This window comes from Eretmochelys imbricata, chromosome 21, assembly GCF_965152235.1.
Source record: "Eretmochelys imbricata isolate rEreImb1 chromosome 21, rEreImb1.hap1, whole genome shotgun sequence".
Classification (NCBI taxonomy): domain Eukaryota; kingdom Metazoa; phylum Chordata; order Testudines; family Cheloniidae; genus Eretmochelys; species Eretmochelys imbricata.
This window is the reverse complement of record NC_135592.1, coordinates 17,682,374-17,694,922: the sequence shown is the minus strand read 5'-3', so window position 1 is coordinate 17,694,922 and position 12,549 is coordinate 17,682,374. Positions and strand designations below refer to the sequence as shown.

Sequence of the window (12,549 nt, the reverse complement as noted above, 5' to 3'; positions counted from 1 at the left end):
TCTCAACCCGCCATAAACATCTCCCCCTGTGACGAAGTGGGACTGTTCTTAATGTTTCCTCTGAATAGTGTGGGGGTGCCTCAGTTTCCCCTAGGCAGTTCTTAAGTATCTAGGTAGTGGGGTAAGGGTATATGATCACTGCAGAGCCCTAGAGGGCAGGTGTGTGCAGGGGTCTGGACACAGAGAACGGCCAACACCCTGTTTCCTGGCAACTGATGGCCTGGGCCCTTCCCCCCTGCAAGGTCAGAGCTAAAGGGTTGGAGAACAAAGGAATCAGGTGACCTCCTGGCCCGGGAAAGGGACAAAGCCCAGAGGAGGAGGGGCTGGAGGGAGTTTTAGTTTGGGGCTGGCTGGAGACATGGAGTGAAGGGCAGACGTGGTTGTCTGGCTCACTGCCCCCCAAAATGGACCCAGGGTCCTGTTCTCTGCACCTGCAAGCTCTGTTTTAGACCATGTTCCTGTCGTCTAATAAACCTCTGTTCTACTGGCTGGCTGAGAGTCACGTCTGACTGTGGAGTTGGGGTGCAGGACCCTCTGGCTTCCCCAAGAGCCCCCCCTGAGCGGACTCGCTGTGGGAAGCGCACGGAGGGACAGAGGAGGCTGAATGCTCTGAGGTCAGACCCAGGAAGGTGGAAGCTGTCTGAGCTTTGTGTCCTGAAGACAGGCTGCTCACAGAAAGGAGACTTCCCCAGAGTCCTGACTGGCTTCATGGGGAGCAGTTCCAGAGCATTGCCCAGGGACTCCGTGACAACTGCTGGCAGTGGTGGGATGTATTGCACCCCATGGATGGCACTTCCTGCAGTAAGTGACGGGGGAGCAGTAAAATGAAGGGGGATTGACGGGGACCAGGCGTGCTTAAGACTCAGAGAGGAGCGGTTTCGGGGGGTGGTTAACCCCTGGGAGTGTGTGACCAGCGAGAAGGACTGTGCAATAATGGGGTCCACCTGGGGACTGTGGTGAGCAGTCTCAGGGGCAGAGGAGCCTGAGGCTTGGCCCTGGGAGAGAGAAGGACTTTTGCAGTAACAGGGTTCCCCTGGGGATTGCAGTGAGCGCTGGGACCGGAGGAGTCTGCAGCTCGACCCTGGCAAAGAGGTGGTGACCTCGAGAAGGGCTGGCACACGAGGGGTTCTCCCTGGAAACCGTGGGGAGCTGAGAGCACACAGGCCTGTGAGTCCACAACAACTGGGGAAGAGCGGAGTGATGGCCTGTCACCATCTCCTGAAGAAGGACATTGTAACCCGGTGCAGAAAGAAAGGGTTGAGCATTGGAAAGTTCACGAAGGCACAGTTAATCGTACAGCTGGAGGAGGATGACCGCTCTAAGGAACAGATTCCTGACCCCAAATGGGGCTATAGCAGGATCTGGGAGCAGCTGGAGTGGGAGCCAGGCATCCCCAAGACTCCTATCCCCGACCAGACGAGCGTCTTCACGATCGGGTTCCCTATCCGGGGATCGGAGACGGACGGGATTGGAGCTGAGTCCGAGAGAGCAAGACGACTGTGAGAGACAGCGAGAGCCCGAGAAAGAGCTGCAGAAGCAGCAGCAGCATGAACTGGCGGTGGTGGAGCGGAGAGGCCTAGGGGACCTCCCCGGGGTGAGTGGGGATAGACCCCGGGGGGCCAGTTCCGCAGGGAACCTCGAGACTAAATTGCTGCCCCTGGTTAAGGAGGGGGGGATGTGGATGCCCACCTCACTGCCTTTGAACAGGCTGGTAATTTGAACCAGGGGGACCCTGCGGAAAAGCCCTGGTGTCTAGCTCCCTTGCTGGGTCCCAAGGCCATAGACTTCGTCAGCCAGATGGGTGGGGTGGTGGACAGGCTCCCACTCCTGACCCCAACTGATATGTCTGTGTGGAGTCTCCTGGGCTCAGGCCCCTCGGACCTCCAGTGGGAGCAGAAGGTGATGGTCAATGGGGAGAGATTCCTGGGGTGGCAAGATCCTGGGACAGAGAGAACTGTTGTCAGTCCCTGGGTGGTGCAGCCTCAGATGCTGAGGGTCTGTGTGAACTGGCTAAGGGTCCCAGGGACGAAGCCCCTCGCCCTGCCTATGGCCCAGATCCCTGTGCAGACACAGGAGGGGTCAGGCTGGCTGGTCGTTGGGGTGCTCCAGGACACCAGCTGCGAGACCCTGTTGTGGGGTGACTGTGTCTCTTTGGGACAGGATCCAGGCCTTGCTCCGGTAACTGCCAAGGGTTTCAATTTGAATCCAGGGAACCAATCAGTGGAGAGGAAAATGGTCAGTGAAAATGCAGATGACCTGGCTGGCAGGGGGGAGAAGCTGCTAGGCTCAGGGTACCTGACTGCCTGTAACCAGACCCCTGGGGCTCCCCGCCCCCCTTGCACACTGGAGAGGGGGCTCACGCTGGCTCTGATGCAGTGAGGAAAGCAGCGAGCTTACTGCCTACCCCCACTAGGACAGCAAGGGCAGTGCTGAGCACAGTGGGAGCTGAGACCCCAGCTGAGTGTGGGGAGACACAGGCAGGGCAGGGTATCTGTTGGGAGTGGCAAGGTGCTTGGTAAGGAGAGTCTGGATGAGCCTAGGCAGCCTTGTGAGCTGATGGCTTTGTCTAGTCAGCAGGGTGGGAAGGCGAGGAGAGTGGAAGATGAGTCTCCCTGTACCTTACCTGTTACCTGGGTGGAGAATTGGGACAGTGAAGGAAATGTGCCTGTGTCTGTCAGGGGTATTGACTTGCCTGTGGAGGGAGCTACCCTGATCTCCAAGCAGCTGTCTGTGACCAGCCTTGTGAGCTGGGACAAGGGGAAAGAGATCCCAAGCTGGGTGTCTGGGAAAGGAGAAAGTGTGTCCGGCTCTTCTTTGTCTGTGGAAGAGAAAGAAGGGGCCTTTCAGCCTGTGATGGTTGAGGGTAGTGCGGGGACGCCATGACATAGTGCAGTTGTCTCAGAGTTGGTTCTGGATTCAGCGAAAGCCCAGGAAGGGAATGGTCCTAAGTTTGTGTCTGCTTGGGAGAATGGCGCTGTAACTAGGTTTCAGAGTAACAGCCGTGTTAGTCTGTATTCGCAAAAAGAAAAGGAGTACTTGTGGCACCTTAGAGACTAACCAAACTAGGTTGCATCCAGTTAGTGTCTATGGAAAAGGATACAGACTAACACGGCTGTTACTCTGAAACCTGATTAGTGTCTATGCAAAATCCCAGAGACCAGACAATTCTGGTGCTTGTATTTTGCCTGTTGCTAGTGTGTTGTTGGGAAAGGGTGTAGCAACTCTGTCTAATCAGGATGATACCCTAGCCAGGGCACAAGGAGAGCAGAAAGGTGATTTGATTGTGTTGCCTACTGAGGGTGTGGAAACCTGTAGCAAGAAGGAAAAGATTCCTGAACTTGTGTGTGGCAAAGGGAAGGAGAATGCTTCTGACCTTTTATCTAGGGAGTCTGTCAGTTTGCCTGAAAGGGGATTGTGTAGGAATCCGCCTGATAGGCCAGAGGTAATTCTGGATGTAAGAGACACCCAGAAAGAGTCTGTTGTTGCTCAGGAAAGTGTTCCTCTAGAGCAAGCTCTAGGTGAAGAGGGTAAGGGCAGAATTTCTGTGAAGGGTGAATTGTTGCATAGAAAAGCCCTAGGGAAAGGAATCCTCATGGAGTCTTTGCAAGCAGTTTACTGCAAATGAAGGGTGTGAAAGTGATTTAATCAAGAAAGTTTCAGTTCCTAACAGCCAGAAATTTTCTGTTGTGAACGGATCCACTGATTTTCCTGTTTAAGGATCCAGTGTGGAGAGCTTTGAGACGGTCTCAGATGAAGTGAAACTGTTAAGAAAGTTAAACAGTTCTCTAACCAAGAGGCTGTGTTTGGCCAGCTTGTTGGGGAGACAAGATTGTTGAGAAAGGAATGTCTCCATGCTAGTTCTGTAAGTGAACAGTATGTGTCCCAGGTCAAGATGGGGGCTCTTAACCAAGAGAGCCCAAATTGCAGCCCTCCAGACTGGAACGCTGGGAGAAGACCCAATCCCAGTTTGACCCCCTGGGGTTTTAGGGTGGCAAAAGGGCACGGGCCGCATAAACCTTCCCACATACGGCCTGCGAGTGCTATCGACCACCCCTGACCTAAGGGAGGGCGTGAAACGGGAAGGGCCTGGTGTAACTTCCACCAAGGAATGGGAGAGATGCTGGGGCATCCATGTGAATGTTGGTGGCTTCGAACTTCCCCAGGTCACCGGCTAAAGTGACCCTGCTCAGTTCGATCTCAAAGGGGGGAGAGATGTGACGAAGTGGGACTGTTCTTAATGTTTCCTCTGAATAGTGTGGGGGTGCCTCAGTTTCCCCTAGGCAGTTCTTAAGTATCTAGGTGGTGGGGTAAGAGTGTATGATCACTGCAGAGCCCTAGAGGGCAGGTGTGTGCAGGGGTCTGGACACAGAGAATGGCCGACACCCTGTTTCCTGGCAACTGATGGCCTGGGCCCTTCCCCCCTGCAAGGTCAGAGCTAAAGGGTTGGAGAACAAAGGAATCAGGTGACCTCCTGGCCCGGGAAAGGGACAAAGCCCAGAGGAGGAGAGGCTGGAGGGAGTTTCAGTTTGGGGCTGGCTGGAGACATGGAGTGAAGGGCAGATGTGGTTGTCTGGCTCACTGCCCCCAAAATGGACCCAGCTGAGGGGTCCGGTTCTCTGCACCTACAAGCTCTGTTTTAGACCATGTTCCTGTCGTCTAATAAACCTGTTTTACTGGCTGGCTGAGAGTCACGTCTGACTGTGGAGTTGGGGTGCAGGACCCTCTGGCTTCCCCAGGACCTCGCCTGGGCGGACTCGCTGTGGGAAGCGCACGGAGGGACAGAGGATGCTGAATGCTCCGAGGTCAGACCCAGGAAGGTGGAAGTTGTGTGAGCTTTGTGTCCTGAAGACAGGCTGCTCACAGAAAGGAGACTTCCCCAGAGTCCTGACTGGCTTCATGGGGAGCAGTTCCAGAGCATCGCCCAGAGACTCCGTGACACCCCCTTACTCTCACAGATATTGTGGAGCGCAAAACAAGTAGTAATAATAATGAGAATATTGGTTTCACTGAGGTCTAACCGAGTCAGGAAACTGCACCGGTGCGCTTTTAAACGTCCAAATGCACATTCTATCACCATTCTGCACTTGCTCAGCCTGTAGTTGAACAGCTCCTGACTACTGTCCAGACTGCCTGTGTACGGCTTCATGAGCCATGGCATTAAGGGGTAGGCTGGGTCCCTAAGGGGAACTATAGGCATTTCAACATCCCCAGTGGTTATTTTCTCATCTGGGAAGAAAGTCCCTTCCTGCAGCTTTTGAAACAGACCAGAGTTCCTGAAGATGCGAGTGTCATGTACCTTTCCTGGCCATCCCACGTTGATGTTGGTGAAACGTCCCTTGTAATCCACCAGTGCTTGCAGCACCATTGAAAAGTACCCTTTGCAGTTTATGTACTCGGCGGCTTGGTGCTCCGGTGCCAAGATAGGGATATGGGTTCCGTCTATGGCCCCACCACAGTTAGGGAATCCCATTGCAGCAAAGCCATCTACTCTGACCTGCACATTTCCCAGGGTCACTACCCTTGATATCAGCAGATCTTCGATTGCGTTGGCTACTTGCATCACAGCAGCCCCCAGAGTAGATTTGCCCACTCCAAATTGATTCCTGACTGACCGGTAGCTGTCTGGCGTTGCAAGCTTCCACAGGGCTATTGCCACTCGCTTCTCAACTGTGACGGCTGATCTCATCTTGGTATTTTTGCGCCTAAGGGCAGGGGAAAGCAAGCCACGAAGTTCCATGAAAGTGCCCTTACGCCTGTGAAAGTTTCGCAGCCACTGGGAATCGTCCCAAACCTGCAACACTATGCGGTCCCACCAGTCTGTGCTTGTTTCCCGGGCACAGAATCGGCGTTCCACGGCATGAACCTGCCCCATTAGCACCATGATGCCCATGCTGCCAGGGCCCGTGCTTTGAGAGAAGTCTGTGTCCATGTCCTCATCACCGTGCTGAAGTCACCTACTCGCCCAGTTTTGCTTTGCCAGGTTCTGGTGCTTCATATACTACTGGATAATGCGCATGGTGTTTAATGTGCTCCTAATTGCCAATGTGATCTGAGCGGGCTCCATGCTTGCCATGGTATGGCGTCTGCACAGAAAAAAGGCGTGGAATGATTATCTGCCGTTGCTCTGACGGAGGGAGGGGTGACTGACGACATGGCTTACAGGGTTGGCTTACAGGGAATTCAAATCAACCAAGTGGATAGCTTTACATCAAGGAGTAACAAAAACAACTGTCACGCAGAGTGGCCCCCTCAAGGATTGAACTCAAAACTCTGGGTTTAGTAGGCCAATGCTCAACCTAATGCTCAACCCACTGAGCTATCCCTCCCTGGTATTTCAGGCAGGACTGAATCTCCATTAAACTTTTCAAGGTGCCCCTGACAGACCTCACCGAAACGATTGTCGGCCGTTGATTTCACGGAGGGAGGGAGGAGCAAATGAAAACAAAACAAATCTGGTCTATTTCTTGTTTTGATCCACGCCATCTATCTCTTACATCTTTGGCTGGCAGCAGATGGTGCAATAGGACTGCTACTATCCTCATCTACTGCCTGCTTGCCAGAAGACAATGCAATAGGACTGCTGGCAGGACCAAACAGAATGACCTGATTGAGTCACTCCTATTTCAGTCCCTGAGCCCACGTCTGCCCAGGCACTCCTGACCAACCTTGCCAACGTGGCCAGGAGCACCTCGGACATGACGACTATGGTTATCAGGCCTATTGCACAGTTTGCTGCCACAAGGCAATGAGCTGCTGCTGTGTAGCAATGCAGTACCGCGTCTGCCAGCACCCAGGAGGCGTACGGTGACGGTGAGCTGAGCGAGCTCCATGCTTGCCATGGAATGGCGTCTGCACAGGTAACTCAGGAAAAAAGGCGCGAAACGACTGTCTGCCGTTGCTTTCACGGAGGGAGGGAGGGAAGGGGGGCCTGACGATATGTACCCAGAACCACCCGCGACAATGTTTTAGCCCCATCAGGCATTGGGATCTCAACCCAGAATTCCAACGGGCGGTGGAGACTGCGGGATAGCTACCCACAGTGCAACAGTCCAGAAGCCGAGGCTAGCCTCGGTACTGTGGAAGCACTCCGCCGAGTTAATGCACTTAGAGCATTTTGTGTGGGGACACACACAATCGACTATATAAAAATGATTTCTAAAAACCGACTTCTATAAATTCGACCTAATTTCGTAGCGTACACATACCCTTAGGAAAGTTATCAGCAGGAGGCAGCACTGGAGTTAATGGTCAGGGAGAAAGATCCCCAGAAAAGGTGGTGATGGGCGGGGTAATAGAGGAGTGAAGCTAACTCCCAAACAGTAGCTGAAGGGGCCAGAGCTTCAAACCTATCAGATCCATATCAGCTTCTGGCTAGTATATAAGACACATGGAAATGCCATTGGAGCTAGGATTCTCGCATGGATATAGCCCCAAGACCCCTCCCCCCACACTCCCATTTCTTGTAGCACTCTCTGGCTGGTAGGTTCAATTCTCTGTTCAGCATGTGTTCAATAAGATGCCCAGCCCTGGCTGCCTTTGCACCTGGCTGCAATCCCCATGCATTTCAGCTGGCCTTTCCATGACTGCTTTCCCAGATTGAGGTGTCATTAGAAGAGGTTTGGGAACAAATAGATATGCTAAACAGTAATACGTCACCAGGAGCAGATGGTATTCACTCTAGAGTTCTAAAGAAAAACAAAGAGGAAATTTCAGACGTACTAACTGGTGTGTAACCTATCACTTAATTCAGTTTCTTTACCAGATGACTAGAGAACAGCTAAAATGACGCCAATTTTTGAAAAAGGCTCCAGAGGCGATCCCGGCAATTACAGGCTGGTAGGTCTGATTTCAATACCAGGCAAATTGATTGAAACTATAGGAAAGAACAGATTTACCAGGCACATAGAGGAACACCATTTGTTGAGGAAAAATCAACATGGCTTTTGTAAAGGGAAATCATGCCTCACCAATCTCTTAGAATTCTTTGAGGGATTCAACAATCATATGGACAAAGGTGAGACAGTGAACATAAGAATGGCCATACTGGGTCAGACCAAAGGTCCATCTAGCCCAATATCCTGTTTTCCGACAGTGGCCAACACCAGGTGCCCCACAGGGAACGAACAGAACAGGTAATCATCACACGATCCATCTGTCACCCATTCCCAGCTTCTGGCTAGCAGAAGTTAGGGACACCATCCCTGCTCATCCTGGCTGATAGCCATTGATGGACCTATCCTCCATGAATTTATCTAGTTCTTTTTTGAACCCTGTTATAGTCTTGGCCTTCACAACATCTTCTGGCAAGGAGTTCACACAGGTTGACTGTGCGTGGTGTGAAAAAATAGTTCCTTCTGTGTGTTTTAAACCTGCTGCCTATTAATTTCATTGGGTGACCCCTAGTTCTTGTGTTATGAGAAGTAGTAAATAACACTTGCTTATTTATTCTCTACACAAGTCATGATTTTATATACCTCTATCATATCCCCCTAGTCGTTTCTTTTCCAAGCTGAAAAGTCCCAGTCTTATTAATCTCTTCTCATATGGAAGCTGTTCCATATCCCTAATAATTTTTGTTGCCCTTTTCTGAACCTTTTCCAATAGATCTTTTTTGAGATGGGGCAACCACATCTGCACGCAATATTTAACATGTAGGCATACCATGGATTTATATAGAGGCGATATGATATTTTCTATCTTACCTATCCCTTTCTTAATGATTCCCGACATTGTTTGCTTTTTTGATGGTTGCTGCACATTGAGTGGATGTTTTCAGAGAACTATCCACAATGACTCCAAGATCTCTTTCTTTTGAGTGGTAACAGCTAATTTAGACCCCATCATTTTATATGTATAGTTGGGATTATGTTTTCCAATGTGCATTACTTTGCATTCATCAGCATTGAATTTCATCTGCCATTTTGTTGCCCAGTTACCCAGTTTTGTGAGACCCTTTTGTAGAGCTTTGCAGTCTGCTTGGGACTTAACTATCTTGAGTAGTTTTGTATCATCAGCAAATTTTGCCACCTCCCTGTTTACCCCTTTTTCCAGATCATTTATGAATATGTTGAATAGGACTGGGCCCAGAACAGACCCCTGGGGGACACTACTATTTACCTCTCCCCATTCTGAAAACTGACCATTTATTCTTCCCCTTTGTTTCCTATCTTTTAACCAGTTACCCATTCATGAGAGGACCTTCCCTCTTATCCCATGACAGCTTACTTTGCTTAAGAGCCTTTGGTGAAGGACCTTGTCAAAGGCTTTCTGAAAATCTAAGTACACTGTATCCACTGGATCCCCCTTGTCCACATACTTGCTGACCCCCTCAAAGAATTCTAGTAGATGGGAAATCATGCCTCATCATTTACAAAAAAAAACATGTTGACTCTTCCCCCACAAATCATGTTCATCTAGGTGTCTGACAATTCTGTTCTTCACTATAGTTTCAGCCAGTTTGCCTGGTACTGAAGTCAGGCTTACTGACCTGTAATTGCCGGGATCACCTCTGGAGCCCTTTATAAAAGTTGGGGTCACATTAGCTATCCTCCAGTCATTTGATACAGAAGCTGATTTATATGATAGGTCATAAACTACAGTTAGGAGCTCTGCAATTTCACATTTGAGTTCCTTCAGAACTCTTGGGTGAATCCCATCTGGTCCTGGTGACTTATTACTGTTTAGTTTTATCAATTGGTTCCAAAAACCTTCTCTAATGACATCTCAATCTGGGACAGTTCCTCAGATCTGTCACCTAAAAAGAATGGCTCAGGTTGCAAAGAATTAATGTAGTTTCTCTGCAATGGCCTTCTTATCCTTGAGTGCTCCTTTATCTTCCAGTAGCCCCACTGGTTGTTTAGCAGGCTTCCTGTTTCTGATGTACTTTAAAAAAAAATTGCTACTACTTTTTGAGTCCTTGGCCAGCTGTTCTTCAAATTCTTTTTTGGCCTTTCTAATTATATTTTCATACTTCATTTACCAGAGTTTATGCTCCTTTATATTTTCCTCACTAGGATTTAACTTTCACTTTTTAAAAGGATGCCTTTTTGCCTCTCACTGCTTCTTTTTCTTTGTTGTTTAGCCACAGTGGCACTTTTTTGGTTCTCTATGTTTTTTAATTTGGGATATACATTTAAGCTGAGCCTCTATTATGGTGTCTTTAAAAAGCTTCCATGCAGCTTGTAGGGATTTCACTGTTGGGGAGAGGGATAGCTCAGTGGTTTGGGCACTGGCCTGCTAAAACCAGGGTTGTGAGTTCAATCCTATTTAGGGATCTGGGGCAAAAATTGGGGATTGGTCCTGCTTTGAGCAGGGGGTTGGACTAGATGACCTCCTGAGGTCCCTTCCAAGCCTGATATTCTATGATTCTACTGTACCTTTTAATTTCTGTTTAACTAACTTCCTCATTTTTGTGTAGTCCTCCTTTTTGAAATTAAATGCTACAGTGTTGGGTTTCTGTGGTGTTTTCCATACCACAGGGATGTGGAATTTAATTATATTATGGTCACTGTTATAAAGCGGTCCAGCTCTATTCATCTCTTGGACCAGATCCTATCCTCCAGTTAGGACTAAACCAAGAATTGCTTCTCTTCTTATGGGTTCCAGGACTAGCTGCTCCAAGGAGCAGTCATTTAAGGTGTCAAGAAACTTCCTCTGCATCCTGACCTGAGGTGACATGCGTCCAGCCAATATGAGATGGACGTCGTGCACTTGGGCTTTCAGAAAACCTTTGACAAGGTTCCTCACCACAGGCTCTTAAGCAAAGTCAGCTGCCCTGGGATAAGAGGGAAGGTCCTTTCATTGATCAGTAACTGGTCTGGATCATTGGTCTGACCCAGTATGGCCATTCTTATGCTTTTTAAGCCATTCCCTTTATTTTCAGTGTCTGACATGGGGCCATCCCCATTCTTTGGGTTGCTGGAAATTGGCTCCATTTGGATGAGGGATGCCTCACATCTTTAGGGGCACTGGCTTTGCATTTCTCAGTGTGTTCTCTTTGTCATTTCATTGCAGGACACAGATGCCTTTCACGCAGCGTAACTGTAGCTGTGTCAGTCCCAGGACACTGGAGAGACAAGGTGACTGAGGTAAAATCTTCCATTGGGCCAACTTCTGTTCGTGCGCGAGACAAGTTCTATAGGTCTCTGTGGCTTGACAGCCGGTCTCTCAACCAGCAGAAGTCGGCCCAATAGAAGATGGTGCTTCCCCCACCCTGTCTCTGCCGTGGATGCCTTTCAGTAACTGAAATAAAAAAACGCGGCTCGAATTTAGGAAGCTTTTAGACAGCCTTTGGGCGAACTGTTCGCAAGCCCGGTCCCTGACACCGGAAGCAGCCCCTGCGGGTCCCCGCGGGGCAGGGCAGGCGGAGCAGCGGGGGGCCGAGCCCCGAAGCCGGAGCACCGCTGACCTGGCCGGGCCGAGGGGCCCCGTGCGGCTCGCAAGCGGGTCTCCCCCACCGGCGCCTCCTTGGACTCTCCTGCTTCCGCGCTCGGGCCCGTTTCCGCGGCCGCCGCGATAAGCGCGGCCCCGGCTCCAGGTGCCGCTTCCCCGGGCCCCCAGCCGCCCGCTCGCCGGGGCCTGCTCGGGCAAGCGGGGCGAGGGGTCACCCCGGCGCGGGCAGGTCACCGCAGCACCGCGGAGCGGCGGGACGCGTCGGCCCGGTCCGCGCCCCTCCCCCCCGCGCCCGCACTCACCGGCCCCTACATCCCGGGCGGCAGCGGCCGGTCCGGCGGCGGCAGCGGCGGCGGCAACACCGGAAGGAGCCCTCGGCGTAACGCCACTTCCGCCGCAGGAAGCACGGCTCACCCGACGCGCCACGTGACTCAGGGCATCCAGCACTTCCGCTGGGAGTGGGCGTCAGGCTGCAGTGGCCAAGGCAGAAGCTTCCTCCTGATTGGTCGCAGGTCTCCCCTCGGTTAGTGTGATTGGATGCGTGAGTCACGTGGGCTGTTTCTGCAGCCTGCCCGCCGGAACGGCCCTCGGACGGGCGCCTGCGCCGTGCGGGGAGCTGCTCTCTGGCCCCGCCCCTCCTCTCGCGCCGCTCGGGGCAGATTCCCTCAGCCCGGCTCCCGGCGCGGGCTGCTGCCTTCGCCTCTCCTGGGGCCGGGGCCGGAGGCGCTTCTCCGCCCCGCCCCCTCCCCCCCTGGGCCGGGCCGCGCCGCGCGGGACTTGTGGCCTCCGGCCCCCGGGCGGCTGCCCCGGCCCTCGCGTAGCCCTCCCGCGAAGGGGCGCCCCGGCCTCCCCCGCTCCCTGAGGGGTCTCTACGCTGCGGCGCGGCCTCTGCGCCCGGCGCCAGCCGCTGCCCTCCGCCTGGTCTCGGGCGGGCCCCGGGAGCCGCGTGCGGCCGCCGCAGAAGCCGCCGGGCGTCGGTGGCCCCTGAAAGGCGACGCGGTGGTGGGCGCTGGCTCGCGTGGGCCGCGGCGGGGCGCCAGCTACCGAGGCGGGCGCGGGGGGCCGCGTGCAGGGGGAGCCCCCCGGGGGGGCAGAGCTGGCCCGGCCGCTGGCTCGGGGCGCGTGGGCCGCGCCCCACAGCAGGGCCGGAGGGGCCCG

General features: G+C 52.7%; 1 protein-coding gene across 2 annotated transcripts in view; it reads right to left on the bottom strand.

Moving 5' to 3' along the window:
- Positions 1 to 11,823, bottom strand: part of ADIPOR1 (adiponectin receptor 1) — a 32,882-nt gene extending 21,059 nt beyond the window's left edge. The window contains exons 1-2 of one of the 2 annotated variants that reach the window (XM_077839218.1): positions 11,694 to 11,791; positions 7,657 to 7,685 (exon numbers count right to left, since the gene is read on the bottom strand). The gene's annotated coding sequence lies outside the window, so the exon portion shown is untranslated. Of the gene's footprint in view, positions 1 to 7,656; positions 7,686 to 11,693 lie in introns of both variants that reach the window. The other variant, XM_077839217.1, reaches the window with a different exon arrangement.
- Between the last annotated feature and the right edge of the window lie 726 nt (positions 11,824 to 12,549).